At 38.9% G+C, this 20,571-nt stretch overlaps 5 non-coding genes across 5 annotated transcripts; 3 read left to right on the forward strand and 2 right to left on the reverse strand.

Annotated features, from left to right (window-relative positions):
* Positions 1–318: 318 nt before the first annotated feature.
* Positions 319–408, forward strand: Trnay-gua. The gene is given in 2 exon segments: positions 319–355; positions 373–408. It is a non-coding gene; the product is annotated as a tRNA-Tyr (tRNA).
* Positions 409–1,071: 663 nt separating this feature from the next.
* Positions 1,072–1,143, forward strand: Trnae-uuc. Its single transcript has one exon. It is a non-coding gene; the product is annotated as a tRNA-Glu (tRNA).
* A 133-nt stretch (positions 1,144–1,276) lies between these two features.
* Trnam-cau lies at positions 1,277–1,349 on the reverse strand. The gene has a single exon. It is a non-coding gene; the product is annotated as a tRNA-Met (tRNA).
* Positions 1,350–17,955: 16,606 nt separating this feature from the next.
* On the forward strand, positions 17,956–18,027 carry Trnae-cuc. The gene has a single exon. It is a non-coding gene; the product is annotated as a tRNA-Glu (tRNA).
* A 1,117-nt stretch (positions 18,028–19,144) lies between these two features.
* Trnam-cau lies at positions 19,145–19,217 on the reverse strand. The gene has a single exon. It is a non-coding gene; the product is annotated as a tRNA-Met (tRNA).
* Between the last annotated feature and the right edge of the window lie 1,354 nt (positions 19,218–20,571).

Below are 20,571 nucleotides of genomic sequence, written 5' to 3' on the forward strand. Positions count from 1 at the left end.
GGAAGCTGTGGGGTCGAATACGGTGGGGTTGTTGATTGTAGTTACCTTAAGTGATTTGTAGTTAAGGATACTATTGGGATTATTAAAGGTATTTACACTACGATAAACTTAGTAAATCGCTTGTATAAAATATACAGTAATAATATCTAAATTTATTTTATTTGTATGTGTGTTAGTTTTCCACGTTGTCTTTTTTTGATATATATGCTTTGAGTGTTCTGTAGATCATGCTTTATGAATGAAAATGTCTTTGTACTACACAAAGCCTACGTAAACTCGAGCTGGATTCGAACTAGTGGAGCTGGTTTACTTTCAGCTCCTTCGATAGCTCAGTTGGTAGAGCGGTGGACTGTAGTTGGTTCTAAAGCAGACATCCATAGGTCACTGGTTCGAATCCGGTTCGAAGGACAATGTTTTCCTTACTAATTTTTCAGTTACACGAACGAGAAAAAATCCTCTTGGGTAGTATATAGTGATATTTATTTTATCATTATCAGGCATTTTAATTATGGTGAGAATAACCGACATAAATCTTTAACAGTAAAGACAACTTAACCAGTCGCTGCTAAAAATAAATTACGCAAACTTTACTTCTATCAGGCATCAGTATACGATCCACCAGACTATTATAGTAAATATCAATAACATGTAAAAAAAATGCTCACCATATTATCAATTCGACACCATCTATTGCTGAGAAATTAGACATCAATGGAAACTATGTGAAATGTGATATCTTATTTCATTTGGGAGAACTTGCTTAAGAGTTTAATTTACCTTCCTGATTTACCTGATGACCACCCAAACTAAAGGTGGCCATACCGAAGGAAGAAGGCCAGTGGCTTGTGTAGGTTCCCTCCATTGTTCTTGATAGTTTTGTTCAGGGCTATTATGAAACCCAATACTGTCTTTAATGCCATCGCTTAAGCTGGTAAACTGTTCCTTGGGTCTAAGAAAATAAAATTCTCAACTGATATTTTCCTTATTAGATATAATCATACATAATTAAATGAAGATAATTTACGATGATTTTTTATTTTTTTCTAAATATATAAACGGCTTATCTTCAGATCCCATGTGGTCTAGTGGCTAGGATACCTGGCTTTCACCCAGGAGGCCCGGGTTCGATTCCCGGCATGGGAAGAATTTTCCCCATCCCACATGTAAAGAAATTATTTATAAATTGCCGACCTATTATACCGAAGATTTTATTCATATAAGAGGTAAACTTGCACAATATCTGTAAATATTTGCTATGTTTAAGTAAAAAAATACTTGCCCCGAGTGAGGATCGAACTCACGACCTTGAGATTATGAGACTCACGCGCTGCCTACTGCGCCATCGAGGCTTAAAAAGGGAGTGGTTATATATAATTTTCATTTTCTTTATTTTTTTTTCCATTTTCTTGAAAGCTATTTTATGTAACTTTAAAGCTGTTGGAATTTTCACGTTGAACAAGCTCTGAACTGAGCATTTATGCCATATCTCTACCAACACAACACTGCTGTGCTGTGTGTTTACTGGGGGTGGGAAAATAACCCAAAATCAATTTAACAAAGAATGGCTATCAGTAGTGAATTAGTATGTAATTGAGATATAAACCAATTTCTCGTGATAAGCAGCAAATGAAACAAGAAGCTTTTTATAGAATATATACAAACACATTTATAGTAAATAACTCGTGACCCAGAATTCACAATGTCCCTGTGATGTTCATTCAGTATTAATATATTTATGTCAGTTACATTTTCTGAAACATGGTAAGGCTTTTTAGTTATTCAGAAGCGTAAAACCAGAGAAATGTACTTTCTTAAATCTTAATTAATGATGACTTGTGTAATTTATATGCACGTAAAGACCTTAGTCGTTGAAGCGCAGTACATCATCACTTAAAACAAAAGCGTGTGGTACAGCCGATCGTCTCTTCTCCTTGAAATTCTATATTGTCCTGTACAAACTAGGACCAATGAACGGTGCTTATCATTAGAAAAATCTACCTTAATCTTTATTGTAATCTAGTATGAAATGTGACTTAAGAGAACATATTCATGGACTTTTTCTCTTAAAGAACAGAAATAAATAAAAACAAACATTAACACCAGAAGAGTTGCAGGTTTTAGTTTTCGTGGCCATCAACGCCTGGGTCATTAAGGCAGTGTTCTCGGCCATCTCGGTTCATCAGCTTGTGTTACTTCAAGGATCATGTTGTTGAAGCGGCTCTCTGCTGGTGTTCTGGAGGTCACTAGCCATTACTCAGTGTCAACAACAACAACGGTGCTTAAAATCTCGGGCACAAAGTAAACATGAACAAAAAAATATAAGGATCACGTGAAGATTAGTCCCTCCTCTTATTTCACCTGATGATTAAACACACTAACTGTACCTGGGGGTTATATAAGGTTAGGTTAGGTTAGTATTAGGGTGTTTAATCATCAGGTGAAATAAGTTGGAGTGCCTATTTTTCACGTGATTCAAAACCACACGTGCAGTGCCTTGCGAGAGGCTTTGCACTGACCAGAATGTTTCAAATGTTATCTTTTGTGATAAATTAACGTAGGCACTAAAATTAAAAATAATAATACAAAACTAAACAGCAAAATAGATAGGAATGATATATTTCTTAGTTGTTAAAAGTTGTCTGGTGTGTGAGCGGAAATTAATATTTGGTGGATGTTCTTAATAACTCTAGCAGTTGAAACTCCTAAAAAATGCAGCATCAAATTTTCAACGCAAAACAGTTACACAGAAAAATTTATTCATAAAAATCTTATCATAACAAGCATGGTGTAGAAAAGGTCTCCAATTTATTTACAATATCAAAGAACAATGACAGTTGTTTACCCAATAGAGCCATAACACTACCACAATATATCTGACCCACGAGGAAAATCAGATTCTTTTTATCTTTTTTAAACGGGTCTTGAGAAAAGGGACGAAAAAGTCTGAAACGTGTGAGATGTAGAGAAGGGGCGGTGCGAGGGAGAAGGAGTGTAGAGTGTGTGAGAGTATGAGCGGGTCCTCCTCACTCGGCGCCCGGACACCCACACTCGTCAGCTTGCCATGATTGCTGGCCATTCACACAACGCACCACTCGGCCCTGGGTGAGTAGTGGCCGTGACAGCTTCCTCATATCCAAACCTTCCTTCCATTTTCACTTTTAGAACTTCTTGCTACATTTCTGGCGCATTTTTGCACGGCGCGATTTTCCACACTTTCTTGCGTGAACACCACCACCCCGACACACACACATGTACACCTACACACGTATACACTAGCGTACAAATATCAGCATCAAGACTATAAAAGAAAAGATCCCATTAGATAGCAGAAGTAAGCTGGGGAAAGGAGAACGAGGTTTTGAACTGAAGCAAAATGTAAGTGAGACTTTAAAATTGCCAGGGAGGCGGATAATAGAAATATTTTCGGGGTTTCTGTGTCAGGCTTTGTCCATCGTCAGCAGAACATGGGAAGTGACTCCTCTCTGAAAATGGCTTCATCCTGTAACAAAGGACGGAGACGGTCGCTTAACAGCATAAAAATGGATTTCATGTTTTGGCTTCAGGAGATACTGGAAGTGTCATTGTGTATTTGACAACTGGAAATTGACATATACCTACGTGGGCGTTACTGGAGTTGATGGGTTGTTGTTGTAACCAGGTCGTGGAGGTGGCCGTATATAACAGGGCCTTTACTGGAAGTGTCTTTGGTGTCTTATTCTTGAACATTAACCCAACAATACCTGCAGGAAGTTGGTTTGGCTGGGAGTGGCTTTAAGTCTATACTTTGAATAGACGTGAGTTAATTTTGGGAGGTGGGAAATTGATAGGATAGGAATATCTTCTTTAAGGATTCATTGATTGTAGGATCTTCAATGAGAGTGGGCGAGAAAGAAAATTTTTTGTACCACTCCTACATCAAATTATACTTCCTTTTCACTCGTCTTTGTCAGAAGGATAGTTGAGTCCGTAAATACTCACAGGCACACACACAACACGCACGCAAACCCCCATCCTTTGGTCTACATTTCCGTCTACCTTCCCCTCCGTGGTAGTCTCTAGAACCACCTTATTACAATACCACTGTGAGGATGTGACAGGCTGAGTCCCCCCACGCTTCATCCCGGCCCGCGACCCGGCAGGTGGCCCAGCTCAGACCCCCCACACAAAGGAAGTAATCCAGATTCAATTTACGACTGTTGTACTCGGGAGAACTTAGACTAAAACTATTTTCCCCTGTGAGACTTGTCCATTCTACCGGGCGTGGTGGAGCAACCTGCTGGCGAGGTCTGCTGCTATGGGGCGACGTACGATAGTGGTAATGAAGGTCCCACAGTAATTGAGTAAATATAAGGTTGTAACTTCATCATCTAAGCAGTCGTGTACCTTACTAATTGTTGTCTGTAAGTGAGAAGTTAGAAGGTCGAAAGTATTCTGTGAGCCTGAGAGTAGAAAAGTCATTATTTACTCTTCCTCTGTAATGCCCATAACACAGGTGGACCAAATATCATCTTTCTCGAATGGATACATGTGTAGTCATATACTTTCTGGTGGATTTATTAATCAGAGAGATACACCATGGATAGACTTATGATGTATAAGACCATGATAATCTGGATATTCTAATTGTAATTCATTCGTAATAGTTTTAGTATGACAGATGAATTGGTTCACCTACAGACACACGTTTCAAAATACAGTATTTGTTTCTCGGAGTTAAATTATCATGCTATATATCCTTTGTACAACTAGGGTCATTAACCAGCGTTCATCTGGTCAACTTAAAATTGGTTTATATCAATGTTCCAGTAAGTATAAATCCCGTGATAAGAATACACTGTACTTGATTTTCTTGATACTGCGTCCACTGTCCTTTGTGGCTCAGCGGGATGGTGTTGAGGTTTGTGATGGACGTGTGCGTGTTAGTGTCTCGTGTCTGCCTGTAGAAGTAATCCTTGTGGCCACGATAACTTCTTCACTTCTACTCGCATAAAACTTTCGATTATTATAAGTTGCCTATTATGATATCCTGAAACATATACGTCGTTTAATATTTTAGATCACCTGAAGAGTAGGCATCCCAGCATAATTAACCTGATGATTAAACACCGTAACGCTACCTGGGGGGTTAGATTAGGTTAGGTTAAGGTGCTATATCATCAGGTGAAATATGCCTGGGTGCTTAATCTTCAGGTGATCCGATAATTCCCGGTGTTTGAAAACTTAATAAAACGACAGAAACAACAAAAATCGGGCGGAGGTGTTGGGATATAATTGCCCAGAGGAATAACACGACTAGAGGCAAAGTGCACACGAGTTGAGTAGTCTCTTCAGGGGCTTGCTCCCGCCCCTGGGGAAACAAGGGTGTTGCTCGCTGGTTATTAGTCGCCACCGGTATATGTATGTATGTATGTATGTATGTATGTATGTATGTATGTATGTATGTATGTATGATGTATGTACGTATGTGGAACTTTGCATACTATTATGGCGAATTAGAAAACACTTAAAAAAATAATATTCTTCTATGAATTGTTAAGTAAAATAATATGTGAATTTGTATTTTTTTCTGTAGTGTTGTCTGGTTTATTAGTTGTCAATTTCTTATGCTGATAAGACATGAGAGGGACTGGAGAGGGGGTTGAGAGGGTAGAGGAATGGAGGGATTTTTTGGATTCGCATAGACAAAAGGCAAAAAAAAAAGATAAATAAATAAGAGAGAGACTTCCCCCTTCCTTCCACTGCTAGCAATTTCCTCTTTAGCAATCGGGGCGCCTAAGTTCCTCTCCCTCCCTCCCTCCCTCCCTCCCTCTCTGCGTTCTTCCTACCCTCCCAACACTTGCTCAAAGACGGCCTCTCTGGGGAAATCTTATCGCAACCCCCAGCAAATTTTAATGTGAAAGGTTTTGATTTTCAATTTGGAACGCGATGTAAAATGTTTTAATACGTTTAGCACCCAATTTAAATTTCAATTCAAATGCGGACAGGAGTAAGATGGGGGAATATTTTTTACCCTAAAGTACAGACAGCTTAATAAGGCGCTGAAGTACAAAGATTTTTTGACATCTTTATTTATGTTTTGTCCAGGGAAGGAGAAGATAGCGTTTCCTCGTACTTTGTAAAACGAAGGAAAAATTACAGTAATGCTCCATACGCCAGGAAAAAAAAAATTACGAAGTACACTATACACGTCGACAAATTGTACATTGAAGGAAGAATAGCAGTGTGTTCTCAATTACATTGCAAAAAAAAAGTAAACTTACAATCGCATGCAAGAGAATTTGGAACAGAATAAATACTCATAATAAGGAAATGCTTACTGAGACGCGACCTCACAACATGTTCTATGTTCTTGGGTGACAACATGTGGCGGTAAACTCTTCTTGTTGCGTCTTCTCTCAGGCGAGGCGACACCCACTGATGCTTTACTTTGATTTTCCCGGCTGATAAACATTCGTATTTTATCATTTATTTTGCACATCTCTGTAGTGTACATTATTATTGTGCAGTTAATCTAGGAGTTGAACATTTATATATTCCCTCCCCTCTTCCCTCACCCCTCACCCCTCTCCTCCACCTTCTTTGTTCTGACTATCTCTAGATCCCCTCCAAAACAACACCACAGTACTAAGCTCTAGGTCTCTGGATTCAGTATTGTTTCAACAGTGCGCTGGGGATAGAGGATATTGCCGCCACACATACAGGTCCTCGGTTGCTAATAATCCTTTGCGTCGTGAGTACTGCCGTTCATCCCCGAGTTAAGGAGAGTTCAAGCTGTTATTCCAGTGTTGGTGTACAGACCGAGGGTAATGTTGGACTCCCGTACACGAGGTGAAACGACGGGCGAGGCAGATAGGGAGGGAAGGAGAGGGTTGAAGAGATTGTGGTGGTGAGGTTAAGGTGTGATGTTAGGTGGTGGTGAGGGGAGAGGTTGTGAGGTTAGGTGGTGGTGAGGAGAGGTTGTGAGGTTAGGTGGTGGTAAGGAGAGAGGTTGTGAGGTTAGGTGGTGGTGAGGAGAGGTTGTGAGGTTAGGTGGTGGTGAGGAGAGGTTGTGAGGTTAGGTGGTGGTGAGGAGAGGTTGTGAGGTTAGGTGGTGGTGAGGTGAGGTTGTGAGGTTAGGTGGTGGTGAGGAGAGGTTGTAATATCCGTATCTGTGAAGTTGACTGAGCATCTGTTGATTACTTAAAGAAAACAATTTATATACACTTGAAAGATCAAATAGACTCTTTTCTAACCGGTCACATAAAAAGATAACTACTTCTGCTGCTACATTTGTCATTAAGTAAATCTCTGGGTAGTGTTTTGATGAGTTAATTCACTGAACTAATATTATAAGTTACGGTTCCTCTAAGCAGCTTAAAGTTGTCTGGTTATTAAGTACTGGTGGGAGAGATACCTTGTTAGTTTATCATTTTGGGCTGCGATTCGTCAACTCAATTTGCTGTTTTTTTTCTTACCTGACTGATGCTGGTTTTTACCTGTGAGGGATTATTTGAAGTTCGGTCAATGGCCAGTTTATAATCATAGTTTTGCCCAACATTAAAGGATTAACAACATACCATTGATCATTTGAACATAAAGAATATTCATAATTGGCTGTACAGTAATCCGTCCATGAACATATCCGATGCTTTTGAAGACTCGAGTGAATTGTGTATAGTAATTAATAAACCTTAACAGGGCAAATGTTTCACTGGATTTTTAGTGTCTAATAATTCCTGATACTGGACTAAGTATGAATTACATTTAATGACGTGACGTGTGATGCGAGATGAAAAAGCCTCAGTGAGAATTGAACTTGGATTATTATCTTTGTTATTATATTTAGATTATTTTATTTAGTACTTAGAGACAACAGTATGAGTGGTGTAGATATACTGGTGGTGTGGCGCTAAGTATGAGTACAGTGAAACCTCTATTTAATGTTCTGTATGTGAGAGGTTAGTCCGTTAGATCGAGGTCCGTTAAATATGAAACTTTCTTCTAACGGACTATATTTTAATAGGTTAGTCCGTCACATGGAAGTTTCACTGTATTATAACTATCCTACAAAGCCCGGAGTACTCTGAAGAAACCATCAGTGAGGAGGGAGCGTCACACTGGACAACACACTCGTATACGACCACTAGTCCGGACGATATTAAGATGAAACAAAAAATAATCACGATACAGAAAATTCAAACCGGAAGAGGTTTCGTGTCGTGAGGTGATGTACTAGGTTTTAAAATGTTGAGTCACAAAGATAATTGTTCATACGAAATAAAAAAGTATTGTCTGTTTTAGGAGTATGTTTTTAAAGTTTCATGAACCCATAACAAATATTTATAAAAATTTACTTTATCCTCAGCTATTAATATTGTGTAGTGTTGCTGTTTTAAATTCATGTACCTTCCTTATGCGAGACGTTTTCAATATACAATATTTACGAGAGCTTGTATATTAAGCGGCTTTACTCTGTACTGTCGGTAAACCTTTTCTCCGAGAATAAAATGCTGTTGGTAACTCTTTTTTTTTTCAGTCGGGATTACAGCATTTGATCATAAAACATCAAGAGACTCAGAAAGAATAACAAAATCAGTAGTACAGATCACCAGAACGGTCACTAATGTACGAGGGTCATCAGTCATTTTACTTTTAAATAGGGTATGAACACGTAATGGTATTCAGGCTGGTCTCTTAAAACTACTGTTCGATATACGATGGATCCTCTGTTATATGATGGTTGAAATATCCATCCCTATTTTTTTCAAGGATATTTTTTGTAACTCTCATTCTTCTTTCCTCACACTCTTGACAACTTTCAATACTGGTGCTCGCTCAACACACCTGTCAACACCTTTCGAATACTGTTTTAGCTCGGAGGGATTTTGTTTTATTTTTGTGTTTTGATAATGTCGAGGCTGATGCACTACCTACTTTTATCAGAGTCAGAATTAAAATGTACGAGTATTTTCTCACCTTTAGTTTGGTAAAAAAAAAATGTAACTTAACCTAACCTAACCTAACCTAACCTCCCATGGCCTTTAAGCATCGTAAAGTTAAGACTTAAAACTGATAAGTAAGCTCGAAGATGAATTAATGTTTTTCTTTACCTAAATATAAATATAATACTAATATTTGTGTCATTAATCTAGACCAACACAACAGAGAAGTACCCGGTTGTATTATGAAATGTTCAGCTGCTGGCAGTTCATTGTTGGGTGACCTTAGTGACCAGGAAACAACAACACTGTTTCCTGTGGCACTGCCTTGACAAATACAGTACTCGCACTCCTCTCCTCTGCCTCTCTCTCTCTTTCTTTACCTGCTTCCCTCTCTCTCTCTCTCCCTTCTTCCCTCTCTCCTTTCCCACTTTACTCTCTCCTTCCCTGCTTCTCTCTCCTTCCCTTTTTTCCCTCTCCTCCCTTGCTTCCCCCTCTCCTTCTCTTGAACTCTTCCCTCTCTCTCCTCACTCTCTTCCCTCAATCCTCCTCCCTTTCAGACCTAACTTGATCTTCCTATTTCTCTACATCTCTTTCTCTCTCTCCAAGTTCCTATTTCCCTCATTCCTTCTCGCTTTCCCTCACCTATCCATCTTGATCTCTCTAACCACTCCCTCTTATCTCCTTCACCTAACCTTCTCCCTCACCTCTCTCCCTCTTATTTACCTCTCCCTCTCTTCAGCTCACCCTCTCATTCACCTATCCCTCTCTCTCACTCTGCCACCCTCTCATCGCCCTGCTTCACCCTGGCTCCAGTAATCATGGGAACGGCTCCACATTAGCACCGGACGCACAGCTAAGTGACAAAGGTTCAGTCGCTCTTTTGTCCCTTTTTTTCACAGGAGCAGTAAGGTTGGGTGTTGTTATTACTGGTTAAAAAGGGGGAGAGGCGAGAGGGAAAAATAGCATGGTATTAACAGAGAAAAGAGAGAGAATTTTTGGCTATGTTAACTCAGGTATTTTCTCCCTACCAAACTGATGGATGTATTTAGCATAGGGGAATATTTTTATTTATTTTTTTCCACCTGAGGCTTAACGTGGTCAGAGACGGATTTGTTGGTCACATTTGTTTGTATATGAAGAATGGAATTATAGATTAATATTGTTCATAGTGTGTGTGTGTGTGTGTGTGTGTGTGTGTGTGTGTGTGTGTGTGTGTGTGTGTGTGTGTGTGTGTGTGTGTTTCACCCCCAAGTAACAGTGCTCACCTGAAAAATTAGACCCCATCGCCTTTGTTTCCTGATACCTTTCTGTTGAACACACACACACACACACACATACACACACACACACACACACACACACATACACACATTCATTACGCATTTACTACTTCATCAATGTTATTACCTGAGCAAGTCAAGGCGAAGGGGACTCTGAACTCCTCCCATTTAACCCTCCTCCTCCTCCTCCCTCCCTCCTCTCCCTCCCTCCGTCATATAGAAGGTACCACTAACCTTAATGAATGTAAACAAGGGGAGAAGGGGGGAGGGGGCAGTAATAAAGGGGGGGATGGAGGGATAGATAAGACAAGGAAAAGATAATGAAGATTAATAATTACTGACATGTTGGGTGTGGCGAGGTAAGAACGCTGTAGATTAGGTTAGGTTAGGTTAGGTTAGGTAAATAAACTTTCTATCTGTCTATCTGTCTATCTATCTATCTATCTATCTATAGGAAGGTTTTGACGTACCTCTCACTCTTTGCTGTTTGGCAATTGTATTGTTATTGTCTGTCTGTCTGTCTGTCTGTGATGGTCAATACGTGTCTCTGTTGTTTATTGTTTGTCTTGAGGTAATTGTGAATGTGTTTGGTGTTGTTTAAAGAATTGTTTGCTATTGTCATTAAGTGGATTATCTCATAGACTCTGTATTCGTGTGTTTGTTTACATCTCTTGTGTTTGTTTGTGTTTGTTTGATAGTTTTCTTTCCTCTTAATTTGTTCAGTATGTGTGGATGAACAAATGGTTAGCATGTATTAATGAGAGAGAGAACACGAGATAAAGCGAAAGAAAACGAGAGAGAGAGAGAGAGAGAGAGAGAGATTTTAAACAGCTACCCCATCCAACTATAAACAACAGTGTATTTACCTCTACAAGGAAGTCCATCATGGCGGGTCATTCCATCGTGGTTTACAGTACCTAAGGAGTATTTTACTTCCTAGTCGTGTCTCTACAAGTTCCCTAACACCAACCTGCGGCCAAAACAACGACTACCAGTACCTCCAAAACACACTCTTTATGGGTAGTGGACACACGTGTTTTGTCTGTCTGTCTGTCTGTCTGTGTTTGGCTGGCCCCTACCGAGTACAACCAGGGAAGTGAGAATTATGTGTTTGTGAGGTGAGGTTAGTCTTTCTATTACGTTCTCCTTCTTCTCCTTCTGTTTCTTCTCCTTTTTCTTCTTCTTCTTCTTCTTCTCCTTCTTCTTTTTTTCCTTCTTCTTCTTCTTCTTCTTCTCCTTCTTCTTCTCCTTCTTCTTCTTCTTCTACTTCTTCGGCTTCATTGTTTGGTTTTTGTTATTTCCCAAACATTGAGTTGTTGATAATGTACAGATGCTGGTTCATGAACAGACGTGTGTGTTTGTGTGTGTAGACCGATTCACAGACAGACAGACAGACAGACAGACAGATAGACAGATTAATTATATACGAATCATCTGTCACAAGGATGCCTGTTCATTTTTTTATCTTTGAATTAATATATTTTACATAACCTGTCCGTTTTAAAGTTTACCCCTTGCATAAATTCCCAGAAAGTAAATACAGTAAAAACAACAAAAATAAATAAATAAAAATATATTTATAGCTTTTCTTGTTTCCCAAAATTTAAAAGGGAAATTTTTGATGTGTTGGGTACGACAATAGTAATCGACTCCTCCCCAGTTTTGTCTAACTTTTCCCTGTTGGCAATTTACAAGTTGAGGTCAAGTTTACAAGGGGAAACTTTTACAAACGATCGGAATAACATTGAAAATTTCTCCAAATAAAATTCAGTGTGTGTGTGTGTGTGTGTGTGTGTGTGTGTGTGTGTGTGTGTGTGTGTGTGTGTGTGTGTGTGTAGTTTGAGGGTATGGAGAAAACGAAAGACAATTCAAAGAAACAACGAATAAAGATAAGGTGACACCCGATAAGAGCGAGCGAGGGAGAAAGAAAGAAAATCAAAGAGAGAAAACCCGCCGGAGGAATATGAGGGAGGAACCGAGAAGGTGGGGGAGGAGAGAGAGAGAGAGAGAGAGAGAGAGAGAGAGAGAGAGAGAGACAGACAGAGAGAGAGAGATCTTCTAAACCAGCAAAGAGAACAATTCATGAAGAAATTCCAACACCATTACCATATTCATTGGCTGGGATATGAGTAGAAAGGATTCCAAGACCTAAAGTTAAGCAAAATTATTCCCAATTCTGAAACCCAATAGAGGAATACGGCGAGGAGAGATGAGTTTATCCGAGAGGGGGGAACCTATGCATACTTAACATAGGATACAGTCCACCGCCCTATTGAGGAGCATTTTGTAAGAGGGAATACCTTTTGTCTTGTGTAATATTATAATATAAACGTACGTGTGTGTGTGTGTGTGAGGACGGAGCACAGACCCTTGACTAGTAACAAGGAGACTTGAATAATTTCGTGACTTTAATGATTTTTATAAATGGATTCATTAAATATGGGCACGCAGGCATTACCCCCCTCCTTCCCCCTCTCCACTCCCCGTCTCCCCCACCGCTCCCCTTCCCCCTTCCCTCACATTACTTCTATTCTCTTTTAAAATCTTGCAGCAATTATATAAGTTGGTAATTAATGCAGTGTCTTATGGAACCCTGTTTTATGATTTACGAAGTTATATACAAAAGAATTGGTACTAAATAACTGATGTTGGCTATGAAAGTATAAGCCTTCACATATTTCTTTATAGGTAATGGTCGGGAAATAATTAGAAACCTTTAAAAATTAGTTTTTTCCTGGTGCTAGAATACCAAAGAAAAAGCACAATTTCCTCTTTTAATATATCGTCAAGGATTTAAGAGAACTTATTTTAAAAGTTTAAGTTCTGCTGGAGGAAACAGAACCAAAACATGGAAAGAGAGAGAGCACGACATATCAAACATCTGCCCTACCCAGGAAATTCGCAACCCCTTACTCCTGGACTATGGCTGAATATTTCCTGTTATATTTTCAAAGATTTTCCTAGTTTATATACGAGCATTTCACCAAAGGATCCAAAGAATACTTTCTCGCAATATGCATGCACATTTCCTCCAGACTATGAGCGCTTATATCCACACCACATGCCACGTTCCCTCCCCCATAAACAGGAAATCCCTTTTTTAAAACTCACACTCAGTTTCTCACATTTGACCAAACAATAAATATCAAATTCTTCAGATGTTACTCCCCACGCATTAAAACCCACCGGCGGCTTGTTGACACTAAAAACACACACTGTATCATCTGGGGGTCTGAAAACACCCCCAAGAAAACGACTCCAAGACGAGGACAAGTCACATCTTCCGTGGAGGGTCGAGGGCCGGAGTTTACTCAGGGCGGTCGAGGAGGGTAAGGGAGGGAGGGACCCAGGGGTGGTACTCGACCCATAATTTTTCCATTATCGTCATTATAAAGTCAATATTTTTAGTGTTAAGAATTTTTACGTAAAGTATATTGAAAATCTTGATTTACCAAGTACACAACACTTCAGTTTGTATTGAGGTTAACAAAATGGTCCAGTTTTGTATGATTTCGTTAAATGATTAGCAGCATACAGTAGGTTCACGATATAAGACCATTAGTAGATTACAGATAAAGATAAACAAAGGCCTAACAGTCACAAGGAATGCATTTTGGTTATTATTAACAATTATGATGTTGAAAAATCAGACCAAAGAAGAAGAGAAATAACATAACACTGAATTCAAGTGGATCCATGAAAGGGTCTTGAAGGCTTGCAGTGTGCGCACTCGGGCGAGGCCAGAATCCAAAGTTGGACAGTAGTTTTAATCGTGTTTTCATGTTCAAAGTTTAAGCATAATTCGAACTTTAAAAATATTATTAAATATGGCTTGGGAGCAAAATACGAAGTTGATTTGTTAAGTGGACCAAGTTGGGGAACTTACAGTTACAATACATATGGGTTTGTGGAGTAGTGGGATTTATGCTGTAATTCCATTACCAGCACATGGTTATTAAAAGGAGATGTAAACATATTTTTTTCCCAATGTCCACTTCTAATTGACGATATAATTGTAGGAATGAAGTGATATGCTTTGATAGCTTATATGGTTAAGTTCTAGAAAGTGATCATGTTGATAGTGTTATAAATACGATATTAAACTTTGAGGTGAACTAACGAAATACATGATTGTTTTAACTGAATATACCTGAACGACATATTTCTGTATATTATATTTGCTCAACGAAAATAATGTTCTAACAATATGCCCAAAGGATAGTGAATAGACCTGAGGGACATACTTTAACCGAAGGGCATCGTTTTCTGAAAATATGACAGAATAAAATTTTCGTGACATAACACAACTAAAGGATATGATTTGATTTATTAGATATACGCAACACTGTTCGAGGGTATCAGTAAAACAAAACCAACTGAACGGGATGGGACAAAACATGAGTGGTGGGATGCCTCTGCGCCTTGTCGAACACTGATATTTGCCGAGCAATCTGTGCTGTGCCGAGTTAAAATCCGTAGCTAAAAGCCTCATTCTAAGTTTTATTCTTTACAGTATGTGCAGTGTGGGTCCAGCCAAGCCACAAACCGCCCCCTAGTCCAGCAATTACTGTCAATGAGAACAACTGCCAGTCCATGCCAGGCATTGTTTACAAGTATCTGCACAACATGAGAGGTAAGTGGTTTTTTTTTTAATATCTCTTGCTCTGTTTTATTTGATCAAGTTTAAAGAGTATTATAAGGTGTGAGGAATACATTGTTGTGTATTGTTAACTGATAAAACAAAACAATGAAACTCCATCCATCTCCAAATGCTGAAATGAAATGTTCAAGTTGTCGGCTCCAGCAGTATAGTACAACTGAAGCAGAACTTTATATGTTTTTTTGTCAGTCTTTGGGCAATATTATACAACATTTACTTGGATGTAGCAATTTCTGTGTGTTAGATTGTACAGCACTTTCCGCCGACACCCAGGGTTCCCAAACTGCATTTTTTAATTATTCAACAAACTCTGAAAGACAGGAGAATGGGTTGGTATGCCTGCAGCGCCCAGACTCAAAGATAAATCGTTTATAACTCTTAATTCTTTCTCCAAACTTTTTATTTTATTTATTTTATGTCACCTGAGGATTAAACACCCCAGTTAATTCCACCTTTAGTTTAACCATACTTACTTCCGCTCCTCCCTTTTCCTCTACTTCTTTACCCCCTCACTAATCCTACTCCCCCTCACTTGCCCCTCTCTCCCACTGCCCCTCACTTCTCCCTCTCTCCCACTCTCCCCCTCACTTTTCCCTCTCTTCCACTCCCCCCCCCCTCCGCACACACACACAACATCCAGCCTGGTATTGAGCACAAAATGATCCCAAGAGGTGAAAATTGAAGGTTCGATTTTTCATTGTGACGTTTTTGCCCCGCTGATGAGGGCGACCCGTCGTCCCTAGGGGGGGCTTGGTGGGAGGGGTGATGGGGTGTGGTGGAAGGGGTGGGGGATGATGGTGAGGGAGGAGGGAGGGGGAAAGGGGGGGAGGAGATGAGAGGGAGGAGGTGATGATGGTAGAAAGGGGGAGGGGTAGAGAGGAAGAAGTTACCATCATCATTCCTTTTCGTTGTTTTTCGTATCGTTTCGTGTCGTCCTCCATGTTTTCGGTCTGTGTATTATTTCTCCATCAGTGTGTCTGTATACCCGTCTGTCTCTCGCTCAGACGTACTGGGCGCGAGAACCGAAATAAAAACGAAAAACAGAAAAGTGGTTCATTACTCATCACTCTACATCCGTTTTTTATTTGATAAGGTCGCTTTTAATCATTACCCCATCTCCCTTATTACACCCTAACTTGTGAGTCATTTTTTGGGTAGCGCCTGGTTTAATTAGGCGTAATTGCCTCTCGTTGGGCAATTACCTGTTATTAGTCCCCACCATTACTCATTAGAATTGCACTTGGCTGAGGCAGTTGGTCGAGTACTGGAAGTGTCTTGTCTTGGGGTCTAAGTTGCCCATCTAAACATCTCTAAGGAATACTGCAGGAGTGTTATTATAGTATTTATTTCTTAAACACTATCCCCTTACGCCTTTAATTTTCTTTTGAATTTGTGAACTTGTTGAGGGACATTTCTTAGCTTTGTGTTGTCACTTTGTCATTTTGCATTATATTTTTATCGTTGAGACTCGACGTATTGACACTTTTGACATGACAAGCTTAGAATTGACGGTTACTTTTTGAGACATTTGTAAAGTATTAAGTTTTTGCAGAACCATGTACGCCTATTCTAGTTTAAATGGGTGTTAATTGTAGCAGTGAGCGAAGGTTTAGGTTTTATAAATTGGATTCTTAACCATGATAACTAATGATACTGATGATCTAAAGATTAAACACACCAGCTTATTTCACCCGAACATTAATCGATCTGGCGCTATACAGTACTAACCTAACGTAACCTATCCTAAGCCCCAGGTAGCGTTAGAGAGGTTAATCTTCAGGTGAAACAAGTTAAGGTGTTTAATCTTCAGCTGTTCCAAAGAGTCAAATCTTTACTCACCTGCAGCTGCCATTACCCTGCTGTAGGTATGGAATCCACCCAGATAAAGAAAATTAGCATATAGATATATTAATAATCCCGCGGGTAAAATTAAAACAAGAACACAAAATATTACTGCAAGGTTAAAGTTCCTCAGCCTGATGTATGTGTATGGCGGACTGAAGCTTTTGTTTCCGGCTTCAGCGAGTTAAACATTACGCTGATCCATTATGTAAGGAAGTGACCTCGATGGGTTAGTCACAAACAGAGATCCTTTCTTCAACAATAATTACAATACAAATAACACAAGTAGTTTATTTCACTTAAAAATAAAAAATAACGACGGTATTTTTAACTTACGCCGAACAATTGGACAGTCAGGCCTTCAGGTCAATTCTTTAAAAATCAAAAAAAAAATGGAAGTGGCCGTGATGCATCAATCCCAGAAACATCCAAGAAAAAACCCTGGGTTACTGAATAGGCTTTGATGTCTTGATGGTTCAAACCGTCGACTCGAGCTCTTGAATGATTGGCCCTGCATCAAAGGGATTGTTTCTGGGTCACTTGACAAAAATTTCTCTATTTTGTGTCCCTAAAGAGCATTTTATTCGAAGCTCTGATGGGTGATTCAGAGGAAAAGTTGAAAATGTTAGTGAATGAATTTGGAAGGATGTGTAGTGGGAGGGATTTAAGGAGTGAATGCGAACTAAAGCATAGAATGAAGAAATGAATGACTTAGAGATAGATTAAGGGAAATGGGGGTGTTTCAGGTATCAGGTTGATGTTAATGTTTATACTGTATTACTGTACGTCTTCAAGTAGGTTATTCGAAGTTGGTAAATACATTATTTATCAACAATTAAAAAGTATGAGTATAGGAAGAGAACGTGTTAGTAAATGGAACAATGGTTGATGAACTAGGCAAGACCATAGGAGAGTTGGGGGAGAGAGGGTGATAGGTAATGGACTGTGACTTTTGTGATTTGGTGAGTACAGTACAATGACTAAGTTAGGTTTGGTTATTTTAGTTATCTCTTTGACTCCACATTTTCCCTCTGCTTCGAAGCCCTGCCAACACTTGCCGGGGTCTTGATTGACGAGGTAGGAAGTGTCACAACTCAATAATTATGCATTTCTTCTCACTTTCAATATCACTACTGTATTCAGCCTTACAAAAAAATGTAACATTTTACACGCTTATATCATTAGCCAATATTTGCGGATAATTGCCAGTTATATTTGAACTATATATTTTATAAGCGAAATGTATTCTACATCCCGTGTTGTCTAGTGGCTAGGATACGCGGCTCTCACCCGCGAGGCCCGGGTTCGATTCCCGGCACGGGAAAATTGTTTTTACATATTGACTTTTGCGAAACATGATTTTCCAGTGAGAAATAAAGCGATATACATAGCTTTAACTTTTGGTTTTCATTTCTTGACATTAACACAAAAGTCAAGCATACATAAAACTTTTAACATTAAATCAATATCTCTTTAAACAGGTCACTTTGTGACATAAGACCTGTAGCTACAAATTTTGGAAATAACTAATCCGTTGAAGCATACTAGATATTACCACAAAAATAATTAGATATGGAGAGAACCATCAACACTACTGTACTATACCTGACGTGAGTAATAACTAAGGTGAGGTGTAGGTCCGTGTTCAGGTGCTTCAACTCTCATGATATTTAATCTCTAGCTATATCATTTCAGTACTAGACATCAACATTAAGACAAATTATATTGAATATAATGTTGCTGTTTTATATAGCATTAACGCCCTTCAAATGCCTCGGTGGTTAGTACACGGTCATATTTCTACACCTTGACACCAACTATTATAATTTGGGGAAGAGTTGCTTTAAAGTCTTAGAATCTAACAATATTACATTTAATAATTCATGTGAGTGTACAGCCTCACCCGAGGGCTGTGTGTGTGTGTAGTCTTTGATGTCTGTTACTGTGACATTGTGTTTACCATTCAGGATAAACACTTAATTGCTTATTGTTCACTTGCTGCTCATGGCATTTGCTGACTTCTGTGAAATGAGATTATAATTCCGGCCAGAAATTGACTGACGTGTTGTAATTGCTTACAGCTTTTGAAGCGGAGAGACACAGCTGATTGAAATGTAGCTGTCCATTATAAGATAGTTAATTAGTGTGTATTGTAAATTTGTAAATCAATCCATTTACATCGTAACTATGTCTGTAAGAATTTTAATAACAAAGAAGATTAGTTAAGAAAAGAAGAGCTTTAAAGTTTAGCAGTAATGTACGATGGTGTTGTTTGAATTTGTTAAAACTTTTCTTCTGTTTTGTGAAATAATTAAGAGTATCATTGTTAAATACATGAGAATGCAGAGATTAATTTGAGTAATATGGTTAATTCGAGTAAATTATATTATTAAAACTGTTTAAACACAATGTACACATTAGTAAAGAAAACAAAAATAACTTGCCCCGAGTGAGGATCGAACTCACGACCTTGAGATTATGAGACTCACGCGCTGCCTACTGCGCCATCGAGGCTACGAAAGAGAAAGTATTGGTAATGGTTCAACTCCTCTGTGTTCAATGTTCTCTTTTCGGTATTTATTTACTGTGATCATATGCACCATTATTTTGTTGATTGTAATATTTTATTTTATTTATCGGCATCTGTCTATTATCTTTTCCACACTAACAGATCATTGGCGTAGATTTAGAGACAAACCACAAGCAATAGAGGAAGAGTAGGGGAGGCTGGCACAAGGAACGTCCACTTGTTAGTGTTCATGTATAAATATTAGCAAGGGATGTACTGTGTTGTTAAGAATACATAATATTCTTTTCTCGATATAAGCTGCAGTGTAAAACCTTCTTTGGTATAACGTTACTGTTTACGGCATAAATTATTAAAGATAAACTTATAACGGCTTAAACGTCATACGGGCTCACGGCCCGGGCCAATTGCAAGAACAGTCGTTGGGTGTACAACACCGTTTACGATGACCTTCTTGCCCTGATCTTGTTTCAGGAATACCACCCTTTTGAAGCTCTGGAGAGATCTCGAAGTTTCGATATTTTGAGTACAGCACTAGCTAATAATTCCCACCAGGAAACTTGTTTCGAGACTCCTCCAAAGCTTCGAAAAGTGTAGAATTCCATGTGTTAAAGGCGATATTGCTGAAAAAGATCAGGGCAAGAAGGTCATCGTAAATGGCGTCGTACACCCCATAACCGTTCTTGCAATTGGCTAATAAAAGTCCCGATCTCTTGCATTGGGTTGTGGAAACAGCACGCAAATTAGCTGTTAGTTGAAATATCTACATACAACAGACCCTCACTGTTCAGTAAATAGATAATCTGCAACAACACAGATTATATGATTTAATCTATATATCGCGCTCACTTATATTTTGCTATAGTTAGCATTTATGTTTCTTCTTAGTTTGTTTTTCTTGTTTTTGTAGGCCTACAGTCGGGGTGAAAAATCTTGAACAAGAAAAATGTAAGGAAAGCAAAGAGAGACTATGAAATCAAAATAGCAAGAGAATCCAAGGCGAATCCCAAGGGATTTTTCCAGGTTATAGGACAAAGGTCAAGGACAAAGTTGGGCCTTTAAAGTCAGGGAGGGGAGAAGTGATAAATGGCAGTGGAGAAATAAGCAAAGCATTGAACAGCTACTTCTTATCAGTTTTCACAGAAGAAATTTGCGATGAAATTCCAGAGGTGGAACTGATATTTAAGGGAAAGGAAGAAGAGAAATTAAAGAATATCGCTATCAGAAAAGAGGATGTTCTTAAGAAGATAAATAAACTAAAGAAAACAGTAATCTAACTATGGCAACAACGTGTGACTTAAAGAAGGTGATGAGCTGTTAAATATATCCATGTTTTTTATT

This window comes from Homarus americanus, unplaced genomic scaffold (genome assembly GCF_018991925.1).
Source record: "Homarus americanus isolate GMGI-L3 unplaced genomic scaffold, GMGI_Hamer_2.0 scaffold16430, whole genome shotgun sequence".
Taxonomy (NCBI): domain Eukaryota; kingdom Metazoa; phylum Arthropoda; class Malacostraca; order Decapoda; family Nephropidae; genus Homarus; species Homarus americanus.